We start from the raw sequence: 24,178 nt of genomic DNA, 5'->3' as shown, positions 1-24,178 counted from the left end.
TCAGCAGATACATGGGTTACCCTCTGCCATGACCAGTGTTCCCTCCCCAACAGGCCTGCATGTCCCTTGGGGAAGCCTGGCCTTTGGACTGGGGACTCACCTGCATGTCCTCTCTTCTCCGAGACTTCCAAAAACTACTGAGAGAGAAGGGGCCTGAGTCCCATCACTTTCTCTTAAGTCACCTCCTCTTCAAGGATGTCCCCATTTTTAATCCCCAGACCTATGTCCAGGGCATCCTTGGAAGGTGGTACCCATGCCCCAGATTCTTCCCCCCATGACAGTCTCGTCTACTTAAAACTGTTAGACCCCAAATTTGGATTATCTCTTTAGAATACAGCATCTATTATGTGAGACCGAAGGCCTCGTCCATCGCTTGAAAACCAATAACAACAAGAACATTTAATTTTTTTTTTAAATGAAGTGCTTAGTTTATACACTAAAGAGTACAAGATATATTGCCTTTTCCACGCAAGGCTTATAATCTCAGAGGAAATATGGGATCCACGCAGGTAAAATAATGACAAACAGTGGGAGCCATGATGAATGGTGTGGCCGTTCATCAACGGTGGCTTCTTCTCTCCAGGCCATCGAAAGTTGGGAGGAAAGAAGTGATTCCATTGCCAAACTTGAATCTGACTTAGAAAAGCGAGTTTGACTTGCTGAAATGGATAAGAAGGAAAGATGCACTTCAGATTATTCAGGCAACCTTGGCGAAGCAGGAACAAAATGGGAGTGTTTGAGAGTTTCTGAGGAGTGGAGCGGAGAATACCTGGTGGGCAGGAGGGAGAAAGGAGACAGAAGAGTGGTCTTGCAAGACTGAAAAAGTACGTTTTCCAAAGACTTAAAATAAAAAAAGTACTGTGGTGTGCTCCAGAATCTCTAATACCTTATTCCCCTTTGACAATGAATTTTCTCCTCACGACATCACTGAGCTCTTTCCAGAATTCCTGCTTCCCTTTAAGGATAAGTCAAGGAATTGACATTCATGTGGGTCTAGCAGGGGTTGAAGGGATGGGCCACCGCTGGTCATCCTTGGTCCCCACTGAAGGCCTTGAGAAGAGCTCTGTTGCTTTGCTGAAAGCATCCTGGCCTGGAAGCTGGCATCTGCATCAGAGTGCCCTGGTGTCTGTGGACGTGACCAAGCAGGCCGGTTCCATGATTCTCTCAGATACCATGACGGCTGATGGCCAGCAAAGCTGGACTGTGGTGTTTGTGGTTCCAGGTCTGAGCTGAAAGCTACATTTCTCAAGTTGTAAATCTGAAGCGCAGGCTTCGAGGCACCGAAGGCACCAAGGGAACATTTTCAGGCCCTTAGGAACCATCAAAGACTTTACTTGCAATCAAATTCCTGTGTGTGTTTCCAAGAATGGGGTTCAATGCTTTCTTGCCGTGGGACACTCCTCCCGCTACTTCACAGTCTCACAGAGTGTGGAAGAGGAAGGAGTGTACTTTATGAAATATCAAGCCCAAGGAAGAACTCTGCGTCTGCCCTGTGTGAGAATGACATGAGGATGTGTTACTTAGGACCCAGGGGGTAACAGTGCTTGACATATAAGTACTGAGTAACTGTTAGCTCAACGAATGGATGAATTATTTTAAGAGTCCTCGGTTCTTGACCTGAGTTTATCTTAAACATTTTGTGATGTTGTCAAGTCATATTCCCTCTAGGGTTCTCTCTTCATCTGTTGAATGGTTAAGTTCCTCTCTGCCTTCTTTACTTAAGCAATAACCACATGAAGTTATGGTGCTGAAGAAGAAAGGGGGGCCATCACCACCGCTGTTCACATAGATCCTTGGACCACCTATCTAGCTACGATAGTCAAGACCATTTAAACAACAGTATAAAGTTTTGCCCTCACGTCTCCTGACACTGGATCTCCAAGCAGATCTGAACAATTCGGATTGCTTTTTATCCGCAGGCAACGTGAAGTACAGAGGTGAGAGAGTGTCAGGGAATACAGACCCACCATCCTGGGAGAGTGACTCCAAATCTCTCAGGATCTGCAATGCCTGAATTGAATTATCCTGATAGTTTTCTTTATGCTTCCTCCCCCTTGTCTTTTTTGTAGCTCTCTGGCCTAAGAAAGGTTGAAAATACAGTAGGATAAGATCTTTGTAGAATGTCTATCATTCATTAATTCATTTATTCAATAAACATTTTTGATCTGTTGCCATGTGTTGGCAATGTGATAAGCACTGGATATTTAAATCCTTATCTCAAGAAGCTTATGGTCCTGCCAGTATAGCAAACAGATGTTATTCTGAGTGCCAACTTCAATAATTTGGCAATGATTGCAATGCTAAGAAGGCTTCTGAGGCCACAAAAAAGACTGATAAAAATGCTATAATCAATTAATAGTATTTCCAGTGGGCATAGTAGGGATAGCAGCAACATATTTGCTGCATATTCATGAATATAAAGAAAAGATAATGGTCCCAATCTTAAGGCTGAATGTCACTCTATTGGAATAATTCTAGCTGCTCTTAAAAATTTCCCCAGTGTAACAACTTAAACAAAACAGAAGTTTATTTCTCACTCACATAATATCCAAAATGAATTTTCCTAACTGGCTGTTAGCTCGCCTCCAAGTGGTGATTCAAGGACCCAGGCTCCTTCCATATTGTGGCTCTGTCATCTCTAATGGGATTTCTAGGTGACTGCTCTTCTGCGGGAAGCTGGTGGAAAGGAAAAGGGGAAATGGTGCAGGCACACTTGTTTCTCAAGTTTGTTGGTTTGAAAAGAGTCCCTCAGGACTTCTGGCCTTACTCTGTTGGTAATATTTCACGATCCCATCCAGACGCAAGAGAGGCAGGCAAATGCAGTCGTGGCCGAGACGTGGCTTCCTCGCAACAAGTCCACACCACTCTGGTTGGACAGGGAGTCCTCATTTCAAACAAAGTCCCAATTTCTTCCAATCAAGCCTGCTTGAGCTCATTTTCATCTTCCTTGCAGGGAGCCTGGCTCTTTTTATTCAGAAGCTAGAGAAAGTCTAATCCATAACTCTCTATCCAGAAACGATCCTCCCCTAGTTTTTAAGTAATGACAGTCGTTTCCAATTCCTTCCACCTTGCTGCAGAGCAAAAACCCAAAGACAGATCATCTCGGTGCTTGCTCGGGGCTCTGCCAGGTGTTGTCAGCAGGGGCTATTGAAGGAAAAGCACCCAACGGGGTGTCCAGCCATAAAGCTTTCTGAGACTTCGCCCCAGGGGGAGGGCAGGGCCTTGAGTTTCTCCTCGCTAAGCCGCTCCTGAGACTCTCACCCAGCCTTTACAACTCAGTGCTTGAAGCCCTGGGACTGCTTACATAAACACACGCCTGGCAGCCCAATATAAAATTAATTTTACTGTATCTTGCAAGCCTTTTAGAGCCTTTATTGTGGAGGGCAGCATTAGATCTTTTCATAAAGACTAGCAGATAATTTTATCTAATTTCATTGACTGGTTAAATGGTGGGTTTTTTCCTAGCTTTCTTTTTTACTTAACCCCTCTGTTGCTACTCACAAGCCCCCTCCTGATCTCCCTACCTCTGTCCGTGAAGCTCACAGGAGGAAACTCTGGGTGACTGAGTCATTCCTTCTCAGAGTCTCTGGAGTCTCTCTCCCTGGTAGTTGACTCCGGTTTTCCCTGGAGTAAGAGTAAAGACGAACCCAACAGCTGGACATGGGCTAGACCAGTCAAAGCCAGGATAGGCCCCCTGCTGGAAGTGTGCCTTTCCCCAAACTCTCTTCCTATTCACTCCCTGCTGAGGAGGAAGCAGAATGACTCAGTGCAAAGAGTAAAGCAGGACTAGGTTCATATCCAAGCTCTCCTTTTATTTGCTGTGTGACCTTAGGCAGGTGACAACCTCTCTGAATCTCACTCTATTCACTTGCTAAATGGGGATAAAATTTCTTCTTTTAGTGTTGTTACGAGGTTTACATGGGATAACCCAGCCCGGCACCTGTGGAACATCACGGGCTAGGTCAGGGTATAGTGATGTCACTTCCTGTAGTAAACAACCCCTTCAGAGAATGACTGTCTTCTAGAAGGGGCTGACCTTGAGGACCCAGGCTTTTCCCATCCCAGGATTCTTCCAGGCCATCTTCTACGGCCTGGGAGAACTTGGCTTCTAATCCCATAGCTGTGGGAGAGAAACAGTGGGTGGGAGAATCAAGAGAGGGTTTTCTGGCCAGACCTGGAGGTGATGGATACACGATTTCTGCCTATATTCCATTGGCCACAATCTGTCATGTGTGCCCATCTAGATGCCATGGGTGGAGGTGGGGATTTGGGAAATGTAGTTCAGCTGTCTGGAAGCAAGGAGAATCGGATACAAGAAATGCCAGCAGCCTCTGTGACAGTGACCAATAAAGGTGAGTGCCCCTGGACTCTGTTCTCTGTCTGAGTCAGGACACAGCTTGGACGATCTCAGATTCCTGCTTTGCTCTCTCTTGGTCTGTACCTCAGTGTGCTGGGCCCTCCCTCCTCAGGCTGACGCAGAACCCTGCATCCTGGGGACAGGGATCTGACCCTGTACTTGGTCACTGTGGAGCCAGAAGTAATGAATTCTGGCCAGTGGGAAACAGGAGAAAGAGCTGGGCAGGTAAATCCCCTTGTGTCTTCGTCCCCCGGATGGGCCCAGCATGCGGCCCCTCCCTGCAGCCCGGGGGCACCTGCGCTGTCACCCGAGTCACATTATGGAGTAGCAGTCCGCGGACCAGAGCCACGTCCCGCACTGCTTCACTCTCCCCTGACATCTCCTTCCCACCATCCCGGGCTTGTCCATCCCACATAGAGTGTGCATCTCGGTCCTAGCCAAAGGCTCTGTCTTCCAGATGAGCAGAGCTAAGCTGCTGTCCTTCTGTTAGTAACGGTCTATTCTGTGATTAAGCTTCCCCCTCCCCAGCTTCTGGTTCTGACAACACGGGCCTTCCTTGGGCTCCTCTCAGGGACCATTGCTTGCTCCCTGCTATCTCCAGGCCTTTGCCTTCCTTTTGCTTGGGGACCTCTTCACTCTAGAGCTCAGTTCTGCTTCATCAGCCCATCCTCAGACCTCATACATAAGTGCCCCCTCCTTAGGGAAGCCTTACATCTCTGTGTTCAGATGCCATCAGGGGCTCTTGGCTGCACTTTTGATTTTGCCTTCAGAGCCCTCATCACAGTCTGAAATGATGCATTTGCGGAATTATGTGAATGATATCTCTTTTCCCTTCTGGACTTTAAGCTCCATGATGCGTGTAATGACACCATTCTGTCTTGTGTTCCATCAGCTCTGCTGCTGGCACCAAATATCGTTCCTAGCATGAGAAATGTTGAGTATCTGCAGCTTCTCCTCTCCCGGCCCCATCTTCTCTGACCCGTGGTGAGACAGCACAGAGGAACTCTGAGGGCCTGCCGGTATGTCGGCAATGATGCGGTTAGACAGCAGTTGATTTGCAGATGTGGTGAATGTGCCTTTATTTGCTCTTCCCCTGGGGGTCCTTGTCCTTTAAGCCTCACCTTGGGGTATTTAGGGGTCAGAGCAGAAAGGCTCCCACAGAGGCAACACGTGTGCATCTCTGTTCTGAGCCTCGGATGGAAAGACATGATTGTGATGAGCACGTTTAACTCGAGACATTATATGCCCTTTAGGGGCAGGGGGTGTGTGTGTGTGTGTGTGTGTGAGTATGTGTATGTGTAGGAACCGAACTCACAAATTCTTACAAATTCAAAATAGGAATCCTTACATTGGGGATTGGACAATACCCAAGGTATCGGGATTTTTAAGAGAAGAAAGATAATGACAGATAATAACAATCACTTGGATTCCAAAGACATTCACAGGGTGGTCGCTAGGCCCCTCCTTGCAACCCACAGAGCTGTAGGTGAGTTAGTAACTATTACCCTTATATCATAGCTAAGTGGGGGCAAGAAAGAAGGGACTTGCCAAAGTCCCACAACCAGGAAGTGTTGGAATTGGACTAGGAATGGGCAAAGCTCATCTCGAGACCTGTCCCTTCCTGTTGCATTGTTGGATGGCGCTGAGACCTGAGTCCTGTGCAGAAACGGTGACTCCGGAGCCATGATGGGGCCCGAGGCTCAGAGCCTTCCAATCATTTGCCAAAGCTCACAACAGCTTCTTCCCACACTGGCTGCTACTCCAGTTCTGAACACTCGCCCTGTGAGACTGTCTAGTGTTGGCTTGTAGGTGCTTAACAGCTAGCATATACCTGGAACTTAAGTGCCTTAAAGGTTTTTTTTTTTTTTTTTTTTTTGAGTTTTTTGCTTAAAAGTTGTGTTTTATTACAGAATTTGGTTTGCTAGTGTGGATGATGCTTGTAGTTCAGGACACTGGGACTGGTTTCCAATACTTGGGTGTAAGGGAAGCTACAAGGATGTGTTGTACACATGGGGAATGTAGCCAATATTTTGTAATAACTGTAACTTTTAAAAATTGTATAAAAGTGAAAAAAATTTTTAAAGACAAAATACCTTTGAATATATATGAATGATACCACTATTCTGTTTCCGTCTACTCCTCTCACCTCCTTACTTAGGAGACCTTGTGTACGTGGACTGTCTCCACACATGTAATTAAATACTTAGAGGTATAATAATAACAACAGTAATAATAATGATAATAATAGTAATAATAATAATGATAATAATAATAATAATAAGAAGAAGAAGAAGTCATATTTACTGAGCACCAGTTATACCCAAATGCCTGCTAGATATTTTATAATTACTTCTTGCACTGGATGTGTAAAGTAAATAAGTGACAGTGATTTGCTCAAGGTCATAGTGAATGAGTGACAAAGCTGGGATTTGAAACCAGCTGAGTCTGACCCCCTCACCAAGTCTGTTCTAATACTTTTTACTCCATCATGCTGCCTCCATCAGAGCCCCCAAATTATCCCCTAGTGCCACCCGCCATCACGCAGGCCCTGGAGTCAAGGAGACTGGTCTGGAAGAGTGGGTGCCACCCTGCCTGTGTTTCCTGAGTGGTGTCTGTCTGGCAGGTGCCCTGCGTTCTCACAGGGCTGTGCGAAATTTCCTTCGCTGTGTCGATCAGGATGCAGGATGATGGACCTCCCTTCACTCTCCCTTCCAAATCAGCCCGTTCCTCCTGGGGCCATTCAGCTGACAGCTGCGGAAAGGACAGCGCGCCTGCTGAAAGAGGGTCCATAATTTCCCTCTGGCAAGGGACTGCAGTCTAACTTTGCAGAGGACAATTAGCGTGCTCTCAGCTGGAACAATGGGAGCAGCAACAGATGCTTCCCGTCCCAGGGATGCTCCAAGCTGCAGCCCTTGCTAATGGGAGGCTTTCTTTCTCCCTGCGGAGGAAGCCTGGCAGCTATGCCAGCAGCCCGGGTGGGGCTGGCCGCCTAGCTGGTATGAAAGAAGCATTATCAGAGCAAACCAGCGGAGCAGAGTCCCGCAAAAGTCCAGTCACCACTGTCCTCCGATGGCTGGGTTACCACCACATCTTACTCCTGTACCAGGAGGGGTCAGGATCAGTTCCGTTCCCAACCAGGATTTTAACAAACTCCAAAAATGTTGCCAAATGGTTAAGAGCAAGAAATCTCTATTGGACGGAGATGGGTTTGAGTCCCAGCACTGCCACTGACTAGCTATTGTCCTTGAAAAGACCCTTGACTTCTCCAAGTCTTTTTCCCTACTTACAAAACAAGGAAATCATGGTGTATGCATCACACATTTGTTTTAGGGGATGAAATAATATATGAAAACAACTTCCAGTGAAAGGTCTGAAAAATGCTCCATATACAAGGGACTGTTTGGGTTATAATCACTGGGAACCAGCACACAGTATATGCTCAATAAATATACACTCAGAGCCATTTAGGGACAGAGGGACCTGCAGGGTTCCCCCAGTCTGGTGGTGTTCAGATTATTTCCTTGAAGCTGTTTCAGGGGATCTGAAAATATTCTTTTGGATATTTATTAACTACATTGTGGAAATTTTTAAAACCCAGGTGCTTGTGAGTTAATAAAATATATGTTAGCTTATTGGTAACCCCAACCATGTTAAATTGTGTTGCCAGGTTAACGCACTTCTCTGAAGACCTGGGAATAAGGCTTAACTTGCCATTTCGATTTAACTGAAGATTCTGAGATTGAAAAGTGAGCATTTACCATTTCAATTGTTGGCTTATACCAAGGCATATTATTGTTCTTATCTATAAAGTAAATGTCACACATCTGAATATGTAATATGCATATAAGTTCTACTACTCTGCTTTTCTATATTGGGATTCCTTCTAAGATCCCACTGCTTAAAAATAAAGCTTGAGTGCCACTGATTTTTTCCCCATCCCCTTAGTTTTCAAGATGTGATTGTAGGCACAAAGAGAAAGAGGTTTGTCCCAGAATCACTGGTGCAGAGCTGGGACCAGTACGCAGGACACCCCACTTCCACCTCTCTCACTGTGCACCCCTCCCTTTTCCTCCCCCATGATGAAAACCGAAAAGACCAAAACATCCAGACTCACTGTAAGCTCACTGATCTAGCTTAATGCTCAGCTGGTTTTTGATGACCCTGGGCATGTTGTAGCCCCAAGGAAACATTTTGACTCGTAATAGAGAAAAAAAATTCCCAGATCTGGGGACTCAAAGCCAGCCTGATACCTAATCCCTCTGACCTACACAGATCCCAGATTTGAGGGGCCTCGAAGCCCCTAAGACACGTTGAGTGAATAGTAATGGATTCCTTCCTCCCTCCCTCCCTCCCTCCCTCCCTCCTTCCCCTCCTTCCTACTTTCCTTCCCTTATCCCTCTTCAAATGTTGACTGAGTGCCTACTATAGGCAAGCACTGCTCCAGCTGTGATTGAATGTTTAGCAAAACAGTCCAGATGCCTCTTCTCAAGGTGTTTACATCCTACTGGGCAAGATGAATAACATCTAAATCAGTAATAATAGCAGTAGAAGTGTATTACAGATGATGAAGGTACTCATACCTGCCCCAGCTGGACAGAGTCTCCCCTCGCACTGGAGAGAGGGTCCCCAAAGTGGCTCACTGGTGCCACTGCCGCTGTGAAGGGCTGAGAGCTCTGTGCCAGCAGGAACCTATCACTACCCAATGGTTTACCAGGGGTCCCAGCTTGAAAGAGTGGCTGCTCTGGGGTCCATCTAAGGAGTGGTCCTAGGTGCTTTTACTCCCCGCGAGAACATGGATCTACAGCCTGATGTCTTCAAAGGCTGCTTTCAGGACTCCACCCCGGCAGGCTTTCTGAGGAATTCTGATTTGGGCTTGGGATCACTTCTTGAGCGAGGCTGAGGCACCCAAAGCTGGGAGGGCAGAGATGCCAAAAGTTACCAAGGGTAGAGGAGGGCCCACGTGACAGCTGGCCGGGACTGCCATGAACTGTTTGGAGACCTGGCACCAAATCTCAGCTTCTTTTGAGTTAGGGATCAGTGGGCAGCTGCTCAGGAACCCTCCAGCAATCCCCTTGTGGTCACCCTGAGTTTATCTGGACCCCCTGGAGGAAGCTGGCTGCCTGTCACTCACTCATTTATGCAACAAGGTACTAAGGATATCAGACAGACAAGATCTCTTTTCTCATGGAACCTACTTTCCCAAGGGGAAAAAGCAATAAATAAGCACCTAATTGTGATGGTGGAGCCCCCAGTTTCATGTGTCAACTTGGCTCAGTTATAGTACATGGTTATTCAATTAATCACTAATCTAGGTGCTGTGGTGAAAGTATTTGGTAGATGTGGTTAATAACTACAATCAGTTGACCTTAATTAAAGGAGATTGTTTTTGACAATCTAGGTGGGCCTCGTCTAATCAGCTGAAAGGCCGTAATAGCAAAACTGATGTTTCCCTGAGGAAAAAGAAAATGTGGGCTACAGTGTTAGCTCCAGCCTGAGAGTTTCTAGCCTGCTGGCCCTCCCTACAGATTTTGGACTTGCCAGCCCCCTCAATTACATATGCTAATTCTCTGATATAAACCTCCTAGTTCATAAGTACATATATGCCAGTACATATATCTATTCTGGGGTGTGTATACATATATATATACACACACATAGTATCTGGGTCTCTTTTTTTGGTAGAAACATGATAACACACCAATCAATAAATGGGCAGAGGGAGGGATACATTAAGAGTTTGGGATTAGCAGATACAAACTACTATGTATAAAACAAACAAGCAACAAAGTCCTATTGCATAGTGCAGGGAACTACATTCAATGTCTAGTAGTAACCTATAATGAAAAATAATAGGAAAAAGAACATATATATACATATATATTTAACTGAATCATTGTGCTGTACACCAGAAACTAACACAACATTGTAAATCAACTATACGTCAATTTTAAAAATAGCAAAAGCAAGAACGAGATGTGTTCAGATGATGGTAAGAGTTATAAAGGAAATAAAAAAGGTGATGTGATACAGGGTGGTGGGAGGAAGCTACTTTGGGTAGGGTTACGGGGAAGCTTCTTTGAGAAAACAATATGTGAATTGAGATCTGGAACGTGAGGTAGCACCAGCCAGGTAAAGATCAGAAGAGATAAACACCAAGACAATAAGTCAGCTGAGGATGGTGCAGGAGGAGTGGAAAGGCTGCTTCTCCAGGGAGGCTGGACAAAGAGATGTGATGAGACAGGGCAGGAAAAGACAGCGGCTAGATGGAAAAAGGTCAAAGAAGCCAGGGACAAGTGTGTAGATGCTGTTCAAATAGAGATGGTTGCCGTGGGAGGGTTTTAATTGGGGATCTTAAGAAAACCACTGGGTCTCAGTTTCTTTATTTGTAAAAGGGAGATTCTCATTCCCTACCAGGCTCCTTTACAAGCAGCTGAGAAGATCACATGCAATGTGGTTCGTGAAAAAGTTTTCTAAAACTGGCATGTGTTCTACCTAAGAGTAAGAGAAGATGTTTACTGAGCAGGGGAGATGAACCAAGATTGTGGAAGCAGGAGTTGAGCTCCTCTTGGATTAAATATAAACCAATGCAAAAAGTCATGTACTTTGGCTTCCTAGATCTGTCTGGGTTGAATCTCCATGTACCTTAGTTTTGCTAGGTTCTCTGAGAATGGCATTTCCCAGCTTTGTTCATAAAGCCCCACTCTGAACAGCCCTTCTGACTCTGACAACTACCTGGTCCCTAAAGAAGTCTTACATGCTTCCAATCCCTGGAGATAAAAAAACTTGGCCCAGGCCCACTCAGAACAAAGCAAGCAGGAGAGGCCCTCACCTCTACTCTTCCTTTTCATCAGCCCTCAGAGATCCATGAGCTGGCCTCAGTAGGATGGAAGTATTAGACAGGGCAAATCTAGGGGGAAAGGATTTACTTTAACAGGGAAATGATTGGCTTACATAATTAAAAAGTCCATGGGTGTTCTACATTAAGGTATGGTTGGATCCAGAGAGCAGTTCAGTGCTATTAAGAATCTGTTTTTTTTTCTTTACAATGTCTCATTTTTATGTTGTGTCTGGTTCCATTTTCAAACATCTCTTCCCTTGCAGTAGCAACATGGCCACCAATAGTTTCAGCAACTCTAAGGGAAAGAGAGCTCTTCCCAGTAGCTCCTGACCATTCCACATTTTACTTGGGTCTCTTTCCAGTGCATCTGTAATCCACTGGCAAGATTTTCCATGGGAGGGACTGTAAAATTCCTAGCCCAGCCCATGGACCTCTGGTTTATCTGACATTCCTTGACACTATTTTCTAGCTTGGCCTGTGCATCATGCCTAGTCCATCTCAATACACTGACAGATGCTTCTACAGATTTAATGCAATCCCTACCAAATTACCCAGGACATTTTTCACAGAACTAGAACAAATAATCCTAAAATGTATGTAGAATCACAAAAGACCCAGAATTGCCAAAGCATTACTGAAGAAAAAGAATGAAGCTGGAGGAATAACCCTTTCAAACTTCAGACAATACTATAGAGCTACAGTAATCAAAACAGCATGGTATAGGTACAAAAAAAGACATATGGACCAATGGAACAGAAATAAAATCACAAATTTTTGGTCAATTAATCTTTGACAAAGGAGCCAAGAACATACAATGGAGTAAAGACAGTCTCTTCAGCAAATGGTATTGGGAAAGCTGGACAGCTGCATGTAAACCAATGAAGTTAGAACACTCCCTCATACCACATACAGAAATAAACTCAAAATGGCCTAAAGACTTAAACATAAGACAAAACACTATAAACCTCTTAGAAGAAAACATAGGCAAAACACTGTCCGATATAAATGTCAGCAATGTTCTCCTAGGGCAGTCTACCCAAGCAATAGAAATAAAAGCACAAATAAACAAATGGGACCTAATTAAACTTACAAGCTTTTGCACAGCAAAGAAAACCATAATAGAAACAAAAAGACAAGCTATGGAATGGGAGAAAATATTTGCAAAAGATGAGACTGACAAGGGCTTAATTTCCAGAATATATAAACAGCCCATACAATTTAATAAGAAAAAAACAAACAACCCAATCCAAAAATGGGCAGAAGACCTAAACAAGTAATTCTCCAATGAAGATATACAAATGGCCAATAGGCACAAGAAAAAATGCTCAATATTGCTAATTATCAGAGAAATGCAAATCAAAACTACAATGAGGTATCACCTCATACCAGTTAGAATGGCCATTATTAAAAAGTCCACAAATGATAAACACTGGAGAGGGTGTGGAGAAAAAGGAACCCTCCTACACTGTTGGTGGGAATGCAGTTTGATGCAGCCATTGTGGAAAACAGTATGATGATTCCTCAAAAAACTAAAAACAGACTTATCATATGATCCAGCAATCCCACTCCTGGTCATATATCCATATGGAACCTTAATTCAAAAAGAGATATGCACCCCAATGTTCATAGCAGCACTATTTACAATAGCCAAGACATGGAAACAACTTAAATGTCCATTGACTGATGACTGGATAAAGAAGTTGTGGTATATTTATATGATGGAATACTACTCAGCCATAAAAAATAATAAAATAATGCCATTTGAAGCAACATGGATGGACCTGGAGAATGTCATTCTAAGTGAAGTAAGCCAGAAAGAGAAAGAAAAATACCATATGATATCACTCATATGTAGAATCTAAAAAAAAAAAAAAAGGCAAACAAACTTATTTACAAAACAGAAACAGACTCACAGACATAGAACACAAACTTATGGTTACCAGTGGGGAAAGAGGGTGGGAAGAGATAAATTGGGAGTTTGAGATTTGTAGATACTAACTAATATATACAAAATTGATAAACAACAAGTTTATACTTTATAGCACAGGGAACTATATTCAATATCTTGTAGTAACTTGTGGTGAAAAAGAATATGAAAACAAATATATGTATGTTCCTATTTGACTGAAGCGTTGTGCTGTACACCAGAAATTGATACAACATTGTAAATTGACTATACTTCAATAAGAATATGTATTTAAAAAAAAATTAGATTTGAGGCAAGTGATGAAGGGTTGCATGATACTACATAGAGGTGGTTCAAAGCTAAGGTATACTAAAGAAGCAGAGATCAGTGGAGCCACCCTAATTTCTGCAGAATAGTTTGATTTTGTCCCTCCACAGGCATAAAAATAGGGGTGGAAAGAGACTTTTATTGTAGGACTGTTTTCTCTTTCTAAGAATTGTCAATGCTCAGAATCATAACAGCAGTTCAAGAAAGAGGATACTCAAAGAACTTTGAGCAAGTCCTACCTGTGTACTGGATGGGTTTAAACTTTAATCACACAGTTACATTGTTTTCTGGTTTTTATCTATTTAACTTTTATGTCATATGCAATATATATATAAAAATGAAGGATAGATATAATCAAAACCTTACAAAGAAAGGTACAGTGTCCCTTTAAAACATGTTCCCTTCAATTCTGGGCTCCTCTTACCTCCACGCAGGTAATCAATCACTGTCAATCACTTTGGGATGTCAACTTTCAAATCTTCTTCCATGATTTGCATATGGAGAAATAATGCATTCCTGGAAAATAAATCATATTGCTTTATGATCTATTGATTTAACATACAGAGGTTCAGCTGTATATATTATTCTGAAATCAGTTTTTATTTTTCCACTCAGCCTTGTGTCTTAAAGAAGATCCCATGTTGACAAATGCAGATTCACTTCTTTTGTATTTAACTACTGTGTATGTATCATGGCTAATCCCATTCTTGTATCGATGGGCACTTTTTTGTTTTTTGCAATGAATTTCTTGTACACACTTTTGTGTAAATGTGTTTTCTAGGATGAATATTGAGAAGCGAATTCCTATAACATAGGGTGAGCACATGTTTAATTTTAAAAGATGTGCTCAGATGAATTACACTTTGACAAGACTATACCCATTGCCACTCCTGCCAGATTATCAATTCTTTAAAGAATCATTTTATCTGTATTTTGGCTGGTGTGGGTTTTCAGACTTGATTTTCCTTATTTGCTCTTCTGTCCTGTTGCTTTCAGTCTTGGCTTCCGCATTGATAGCGCTGAAGGTACACGTTTGGTTTGCTGAACAAACAAAGGTAATTGATTAGAGAAGTCGCTGACAGCTCGTCTTCCATTGAACAGACCTTCAGAAGGATGCTTTGCCTATTGTCTGTTTTCTGATGTAGTGAAAGCTGCTGCAAATCAGGCAGCTATTGGCTTGGGCTTGGAAATCTCTTTGATATAAAGATAATTTACTTAAAATACATTTCTGCCTATATATTAGGTGGACATTCATCCCTTATGTAATTTCCTATATATATACTATATACTAAATATATACTATACATACTTTTTTTAGTTCTCAACCAATGTCAGCTGGATTTATTTTTTATTTTTCTTTTTAAACATTTATTTAATTTATTTATTTTTATTTTGTTATTTGAAGTATAGTTCATTTACAATGTTGGGTTAATTTCAGATGTACAAAAGTGTATGTAGCTTCCTATAGATTTTTTATTCTATTCTACTTTAAAAATAATAAAATAACAATTTTATTTACAAAGAATCAAATTATCTGTAATTAGTGTGGACAAAATAAAAATATAGTCATTTATATTCACAAACAACCATAGAAGGGATCAGCTCTGTAGGTAATTCTTCTCCACACAAACACTTGGGGGTTGGTCCATATTCAGCTGTAAAGAAGCTACTAATATTCTACCCAGATAAGCAGTCCCATTGAACTGATTGAAGAGAATCTTACATTTGATTTCTGGTACACATTTTCTAGTTAACTTTTAACATATGTGGCCTGCAGGCGTGCTTCGCACAAATCTCCAGCATTCTAAGGAACCAATGATCAGTCAGAGAAATGTGTAAAGATTTGAGAACACGTGTAATTTTCACTTTATACGTTGTGAGTGAGTAACTATTCCAAAGGTACTTTTCTCACCACTTGACTGTAAAAAAAAAAAAAAAAAAAAAAAAATCGGTAACGTGGTGGTGCTCTGACAAAGTTACACATTTAATGAATATACCACCCTAAGGAATATTTCTTCAAATTTGATAACTGCTTCACTTGCATCCAAAGACATGCTAACTAGAGACTTTGAGTTTAGTTGGAAATCATTCTGCAATTTACCTAATTACATAGGGAAAATCTTCAACTATCTATTTTACCTTAGTTCAGCATTTATATCATTCCAAAGTGGGGTTTAACCTTGATTAATAAAGAAAGAATTTGGTAAACCAGCCATCATTGTAAACAAACATTCTTTGACAAAGTTTACATGACTGTGCTTGTTCTTTTCCTGACCTTTTCATAATTTGTTGTATGTCTTCCTCATGTGGACAGACCATTTTATGGCATATTGTTACTGTAAGTCTTATCTCCCTAGTTGAATTCCATAAGAAGAAAGGTTCTGTGGTCACCTTCTTTAATAACCCCCATGACTCCTATTGTGGGGCTTGGTATTTAATAGATACTGAATAAATGTTGGCTGCAATGGAAGACCCTTCAGAAATACCCCCTGACCAATCAAAATCAATAGACTAACTAGAACATATTCTTGTTAATTCATTAAGCAATCCTCCTGAAGTATCTGTGAATTCCTTTTAAAGATAATTTAGAGTTATTTCACATGCTTGAAAGCGTTATCATGAATTAACCTAAAAGATACAGGTGAATGCTTAAATCAACTGTGATCGCTCTGTACCAGGGAATACTACTCGGCAATGAAAAAGGAACTATCAATACACAAAGCAACTTGCATGAATCTCTAGAGAATTATGCTGAGGGAAAACAATCTCAAAAGACTACCTACTATATGACTTTATCTCTATAACATTCTTAAGCGACAAAAGTATAGCAATGGAAAATAGATGAATGGTTATAATGAATTATAAAGGAAGTAGAGCAGAAAGACACAGGTGTGGCTATAAAAAGGGCAACACGGGGGATCCTTGAGGTGATGGAAACGTTCTGCATCTTGATATATAGATCAATATCCTGGATGTGAAATTGTGCTACAATCTGCAAGAAGTTATTACTATGAGAGCCTGGATAAAGGTACGTGAGATCGCTCTTTATTCTTATACTAATTTCATGTCAATCTCACAATGATTTCAAAACAAAATATTTTGTTAAACAAAACAAACCAAAGCAGCATTGCATGTTGTGATCAACTAGACATTTTGTCACCTTAGCATGTTTTCTGAACATCTTATGGAAGTAAAAATCCGAAAAAATGAATAAAATTATTTTGGATTTTCTAAAAATGAGAGAGAGAGAGAAACCATGGAATGATACCTTCAAAGTGCTGAGGAAAATAATGGTCAACCCAGATTCTTACATCTCTGTAAATTTTCTTTAAGGGGAATCACTAAAAAAGTAAAACATAATTGATAAATTTCAAAGTATCTGAGGAAATTTTTAAAAATGAACAAAGATAGCATTAATGCAACAGAAGACAATAAAGGAGAATGGGGAATAAAAAAGAGCATATTTGTCACTGAACCTCTTTCCAAATCAAATCACCTACATTACAAACATGACTAATGTTTATGATTATAATCACTACTGAATTGATACATCAATTCATTTCACCAACCTCCTATCATATTAGACATTGAAACTTCATCAGAATTTTCTCTATTATAAACAACTTAGTGAATATCCAGGTGCAAGTACTTTCATTTCTCCTACTATCAATACCAAAATAGGCACACATATTACAGTGCCTTTGTGATATATTACTATATCATTAATATAAACTTTTCCTAGTGGTGTACAGGAATGCTAATTTTATTATCCACTCACTAACACTCGGCCTTATCTTTCTTCCTTTTTAATGAACATGAAAATAAGTTTATTTTTCCAGACTCTATTAACAAAATTATATATTAACTCTAATGAGAATGTATATAATTTCAGGAGATCAAAAAAGAAAATAAAGAACACCTATTCACTACCACCATTTGTAAGAACTGTTAAAAGTCTGTGTGTGACTTTCTATAATAGTTTCTTTTTCTTACAAAACTGAGATTATGCTAGTTTTTCCATTTTAAAGTTAAAGTATAATTTACTTGCAGAAAAAATCACCACCTTTAATGTCAAGTTTCCAAAATTTTGACTGATGTGTATAGTTGGTAAATCACCACCACCGTCAGGATACAGAACATTCTCCCATATTCCTATGTAGCCAGCTCCTCTCCCCACCCCGTTTTGTGTCCCTTTGGTTTTGCTGTTTCCAGATTGTCACATCAACAAAATCGTACCATATGTAGCCTTTTGAGTGTCTTTCGCTTAGCATCACACATTTGAGAGCCATCTTTGTTACTGCATGTATCAGCAATTTGTTCCTTTTTATTGCTGTGCAATATATATTTCTTTTAAATCTTTGCTAGTTTTCTTGATAAAAATGATGTCTTCTTTTAAAATTTTACATGTAGACACATGCCTCTAACAGATGGGCATTAAGCCAGAGCCTTTAATATCATGTTGGTGAAGGTGGAAAGAAGATGGTTCTAGTTCCTTCCATCTGAGCAGGAAGATGAGGAGGGTGGGAACTGAAAAACTGTCATCTCACTTTCTAAGTCTTTCTCTAAGTCTTTCTGCCTTATTCCCACTGTGAACTGAAGAACTGTTTCTTCCTGGCCATCTCAGAACCAATATAATGAAAATTAAAGAGCTTGCTTCAATAAACATTTATGAGACTAGTTTCAGGTTAACAAATTTGCCCCTTCAGGCAAAGTCCATCCACCTGTCTGGCTGGGAAAAATGGGTCATTCTTCCAGAAGTTTCAGCTGTCTTGCTCTAGACCATCCAGCTCTGTGGTTAAGCACAGAATCTTCAAAATCAGCTGGTCCTGAGTTTAAATGCTGCTTCTGACAGTAGCCTAGGAGATTTGCGACAAGTTGCTTAACTTTCTGAAACCCCGATTTCTCAGCTGTCCAAAGAGAATAATAATAATAGTACCTACCTCCCGCAGAAGCCAATGAGATTAGGTTTGTAAATTATCTAGTGTGACACCCGGCACATGTTGAGGGTGATCTACCCAATTATTGGTGACCGTTATTCTCATCACTTCAGTAAGAGTGGCCATCCTGTAGGTGGATCCAGGGCTCAGGAGTTTCATTTATGCTCTGTCCTCCCAACCAAGACTCAAACAGGAGGAGAGCGAGAGAAAATGAACATGCTGTCATCAGAATGAGAAAGTTTAGTGCTGTCTTTGGAATCATGTCTTGTCTTCCCATCTCCTTCCACTAGACTCTGAGCAATGCTCCATGATTGCTAAGCCATGATCCCACTTGCCCATCACCAAATCTGAAGTGTTAGACTGAAATGGTTTAGCGACTGTTGTCCTTCCCAATAGAGTTCTTTTTATAAACCCAGAAACTGGAGCAGAGGAACCAGTGTATTAAATCCAAGGCATAGTAGAGAAGCATTCGTGCTTTCAACCTTGTGAGAGGCAGCGTGTGCTGGAGTTGAAAGAGAGTAAGATTTGGGGTCTAAAGTTTCCTTACTGCTCCTGAGCCTGCATTTCTTCATCTCTACCTTCAGGGGATTGTAATAAGGATCAAATGAGAAAAAAAGTCAGCTGCAAACATTTTCCTGTTCCATCTTCTCTGTTGTAATTCCTTATCATTTTGTTTCCAGTGCACATCACTGATCTTAGAATCTGACTTCTCTTTTGTTCATCTCCTCTCATTTTTTCCCTGTTCTATAACCAGAGTCTCTACCCTGATGGAGCTCTCGAGGGCTATGGGCTTTAGAGGGGCTGTGCCAAATGCACAAGCAACATTCCATGATTACTGATTTGTACAACTAAATGCAGTCTTGCCACTGGCTTGCACTTTTTCCTAGAGGGATGGCTCTCATTGGAGATGGTGCTCTGCAAGGGATCTTCTCAAAAATCCTGCCCAGCTCCAACTGTCCTTCTGTCATGGGCTCCTCTGGCCCTTACTGAGAGCAGCGTTTCTACACAGAGCCAGCCAAGTAAATTTCCATCAACCCATTCAGCATGGGGCTCAAATGCTAGAGGTGCCTTTTCTTCTTATCAAGGCATTGCCCTTTCTTTAGGGGAAAGGCAGGTCTTGATGGGACCAGTCTATTTCCCCTGGCTCTCTTGTTGACACTCCAGGCGCCATCTTCAAAAGCAGTGTGTGCTTTTGTGTGGTAGAGAACCAGGAGGGGTCCAATTTTGCCATCAATCATATTTAATAGCATATGCTATTAATGTAATTTTGTTATTGAAGATTCTTAAATCTATTCAGTGGCTTACACAAGACAATTATGGTTTTCAAAAAGTACATGCATGCAATCGGATATCACCTTTAATTAGAGCTGTAGCAATGAAATATGGTCATTATAAATGGAATATAAAATATTCACTCAATAACAGTTGACGTGGCATTTCTTTCATTTAAAGGAAAATGACATCGGACTCAAACAATGAGAATTCTTATTAATTATTTGGTGTCTTATAAAAGATTGTCTGCTTGGAGGATGATGTGAAACAGCATGTGGAAGGGAGCTGTTGACACTGTGAGCAGCTCAGCTCTGCATTCACACAGCTCATAGTTTAAAGATCTACTCATTGCCCAAAGACAGGCTGAATCTGAGTGCAGGTTTCAGACATGATTAACAAGACCCCCACAGCCCGTCTTTGAAGGGAGGGCTGGAGACTGAGGTACACTGGCAGCATGTTCGCATTTTGAAATCCATACCTCTTGCATGGAGTGTTTTGGTTTAGGATCATGACAAAGTTCATGTGCACTCAATGCTAAAAATGCTTCCTTAGAGGAAATCTGTGGGAGGTGAGAACGGGTAGGGGGAGAAACACCCCGAGTTCAACAGCAGCCTGATCACATTTTAGATGTCAGGAGGCAAATTTACTGAGCGTTAATCAAGAATCAGGATGGCTTGATTATTTTTTTTTTTTAGTAATAAAAAATTAAGACAGAAATACATAAAATCGACTAAACAAATAAAACAGTAATTCGTCTTCTTCAAATCTGCCTTACTGCTGTTTTGTGTTTTGATGTAATGAAAAAGTGGAGATTTTTCCTTCCTTGGAAAAACTAATGGTCTCAGTTTATGTTCCTTTATTGTATGTTCCCTGGTCATTTTGTGACCTGTCATTTAAGAGCCGGGGAAAGAGGCTGCTTTGTATCAGGAGAAGGTTTCAACTGGTTCCCCAGCTTCATTGCTACAAACATATTGGCCGGGGAGGGATATAGAAAGGAACTACAGAAGGTGAATAACGACTCCTCCAACAATTTAGAATGTTTGAAGTTAATTATCCTGCTCTGATGACTGGTTGTCTAGACATTTTAAGTATTTATTTTGTGGTGTCCCCTACAGTTCATAATTAAAGACCTAAAGGAAGGCTCCCGGAGGTTTTTACTGGCCAGACCAGAAATTACCCACACAACATACTGTGCTTGGGCAAAACACAGGAAGAAGCTGCATTCCTTTTTGTCATGCAGTCTGATCGGAGGCAGTGGCTAGGGTCTTGACGGTCTTTGAACCACAGTGGCATTAATGAGCCCAACCGAGATCTACTAGGCTCAGCTAAGGATCTCCACCTGGGACCCAGCGTGTCAGTTGCTCCTAAGAGACAGAATGGGAGTGGGGCAATCTGCTAGAGTCGTGAGTCCCCTGATTTTCAGTCCCCTGACCTTACCTGTGCATCAGAGTCAGGAACACAACAGGAAACACTGAACTGATGTGGGCATGGTGAAACTGTTTATTCATTCATTCGTTCATTCAACAAGTGTTTGCTTAGGGCCCCAGGTCAAAAGCATCGAGTTAATATTTTTGGAAAGAGTACAGTGATTGGGCCAGAACCTTGGCTTTGCTACTGATGAGATGTGTAACCTTGGGCAAGTGGTTTCACCTCTCTGATACTTGGTCGAGTGAGGGTAATAATATTCATTCTTGCATGGTTGTTAGATAGACTAAACAAGAGAAGATATATACAATTCACTCAACGTAGTGCCTCGCACTTAGTGGAATGTTGAATCATTGGGGATTTTGAATGTGGGCAAATACTTGTTAATGAAATAATCGATGCAAAGGTGGTGTGGAAGTTGTGGAGTCAGACACACTTGTGATGGTGTCTTCAGTTCCAGGAATCTTTCCTAAGCTGGAGGTCCCACGTCTACATGACTGCAGAGGTTCAGTGAGTGTCCTCTGCACTAGACCTTCCCTTTCATCTGGAAACTAAACAAATCCCCAAGTGGAGTAAAATAACACTGAAGAGGGGCCAAGCCAGGTTGTAAGGCATCCAGGCTGGTGTAGACCTCCCGGGGCTGGATGGACCCAACGAGGCTTCAAGAAGGACCAGTATTTATAGACTAGGTATCTTGTTGTCACTCAGAGGATGCACGCTCCTTTGTTTGTCCTCTGCCTAAGCCTCTTGGCTCCTCCTCCTCATCCCTCAACTTTCAGACGAATATACAAGATAAACACAGACACAGAGACTCAAATACAAGGCAGAGCTTACATGAAGCCTGGGGTAACCCAGTGTATTTAAATTCCAAAATGCGTGTGTGTGTGTATATGTGTGTGCATGTTTGTGCAAAGCTACAGTTCTCTTTTACATGGTCTTGAGACATTTCACCCCCAACTCTTCTTTGGGAACACTCTGCCTTCACTCCACCCAGCTTCTGTGCCATCTACAACATTCAGGGCTGCGCTCTCCGCAGCTGCCTCTCTGTGCTCCAGAGGGTCACAAATGTCATCGTCTCAGTGAGCAGGAAAGTTAATTGTAAACAGAATTCTTCAAACTTTTCACCATTTTTTTTTTTTTTTTAGAGCCAATGCCTGTCTTCCCAGCCTTTCTGCATTTGGCTGGAAAACGAAGCCCTTCTGAGGAATTTCTAGAGAAGCAAAAAATGGCCATGTTATCCTTAACCACCTTCTCCGTGCTGCAGGGATGGTTGCTTGCAACAGCTACCCTTGCAGGCTGCATTCTCCGAGCTTCAGAAAGAAAGAGGTAGCTTCAAAAGGAAGGTTGGTTGAAGGTGAGGCCTGAGTCTGGGACCCCTAACCTTAGCACATGATAGAGGGTGGGATAGGGGTGGGCAGACCGACAAGAAGACAACTGAATGGATGAGTGAACAAATGAGAGATTAGAAGTTCCCTTCCAAGGCAAAGAGATGCCATTCATAGACTTTCGTTGGTGTTCTTGGAATAGAGAAGCCATTTTCCACAGTTATTGCTGGTAACAAAGAGGATGTAAATCTGGAGGTAATGAGACCTCCACGTGGGGAGAATTTGAAAAAATTCAAAAAGTGAAAAGAGGAGCCCGTTATACTCCTGGACTTTCTGTCACAGGAACCAAAGAAAATCCCTTTTCTTCTTTAAGTCTTTTTGATCATTTGAAAACAGCAGTCCTGATTAATACGGGGTAGGGGAGGAGTTGAATATCATGATTTTTCTTTTGAAAACATAGGAAAACATGACCAAGAGAAAAGGTAGGGAAACAACGTATTTTTTTTTGGTATGTTCCACAGCCTCTTATATTCCATGCCCACTTTTGAGGGATTGAAGAGGAAATCAGACAAACAGTAATCTAGCCTTGCATTAGGATAAGCTTCTTTTTTTGCCTGCTTTGAAAAATTATTTGTGTATATATTTTATCATTGACTGTATTATTTGAGGGCAGGGAGTCTGTCTTTTTTTTTTTTTAATACTTCAATTAAAAGGTAAGCTTCTTTGAGATTTGCAAATGTTAGCTACTATATATAAAAATAGATTAAAAGAACAAGTTTCTTCAGTATAGCACAGGGAACTATATTCAATATCTTGTAATACCTTTAATAAAAAATAATATGAGAAAAAAAAGCTTCTTTAAATTAGGTAAATTACCCCCATCTTGACTAAAAATAATTGAGGAGCGGGGTGGACATTGTTTGGGAAGGAGATACCTGGGTTGCAGGTAAGTTGGATTCTGGTTCTCTTTTATGGGGGGAAGAGGGAGGCTGTGTTTAATTCCTATTTTTGAACTGATAATTTTTTTCCTGAATAATCTCTCTGAAATTAGCATCCATCTGTCTCTCTGATTTTGGTATTAGAAAAATCGTCTTCTGGCAAAAAGTTGACTGAGGCTGACTGTTAGAACGTCCTCCCCAAATTATGTCCAAAATATTCCTCCAGGTAGGAAAAAGTGGGTTTTAAATAGCTCTGATATTTCCCCCTTTGTTTTATCAATACTGCCTCATTTCAGCGTGGGCAGGCCAAACGGTTCTGACTTCATCCCATGAATTAATGATTCTTCAAATCAATTTAATCTGGAGCCTAATAAATTTTCCTAATGACAAATCAATGTCAAAAATAATGAAACAAGGAGTGATTCAATGTGTTTGCCCCCCAATCTCTACTTCCCTAAGCAGAGATGTATTATCCGAAGGGCAGATTTAGCATTTTCTCTTTCTGCAATGCATGACACCTATTCCTAAGCAGGGTGAATTGTCAGAGGCAAGAATACAGATTTTTTTCACCTCCTGCAATCAGATACTAGTATCTACATGTTACCCTTTCTTATGCTTTTTAAGGCTGACCAAGAGTCAGCAACAGAGAACTAAGTTCTTTAGTGTTGCACAAAGAAACAAATAAAAAGGGGGTGATTGTGTGTGTGTGTGTCTGTGTGCATATGTGTGTGTATAAACGTGATTCTGGAAATTTTGTAAACAACATTGATAGATGAAGGTATGTAATGTATTAATGTAACAGCATATGTAATGGGGAAGATGGTCAGGAAATTAGCAAATTTCTTCCTGCTGA

The sequence above is a fragment of the Camelus dromedarius genome, chromosome 9 (genome assembly GCF_036321535.1).
Source record: "Camelus dromedarius isolate mCamDro1 chromosome 9, mCamDro1.pat, whole genome shotgun sequence".
In the NCBI taxonomy this organism is placed as follows: Eukaryota; Metazoa; Chordata; class Mammalia; order Artiodactyla; family Camelidae; genus Camelus; species Camelus dromedarius.
Note: the sequence above shows the minus strand (reverse complement) of the source record.